Genomic DNA, 212 nt, shown 5'->3' on the forward strand with positions numbered 1-212 from the left:
TGTTTTCACTCACGTTAGACGCCATTTTGCTCGAAGAGTAACATCCGGTTCTGCTGCAACTGAATAGCCTTCAAAATAAAGGTTTGTACAATAAGGAGGTACAAGAAGTAGGTTATTTGAATGGTAAACATTCCTCAATTCATAAAAACGTCTTGCTCTAAGAACTTTGATATATTCAAAAAAAATGTCTTTAATGGATAGTTTTAGTTTAC

Source organism: Etheostoma spectabile, unplaced genomic scaffold, assembly GCF_008692095.1.
Source record: "Etheostoma spectabile isolate EspeVRDwgs_2016 unplaced genomic scaffold, UIUC_Espe_1.0 scaffold383, whole genome shotgun sequence".
Taxonomy (NCBI): domain Eukaryota; kingdom Metazoa; phylum Chordata; class Actinopteri; order Perciformes; family Percidae; genus Etheostoma; species Etheostoma spectabile.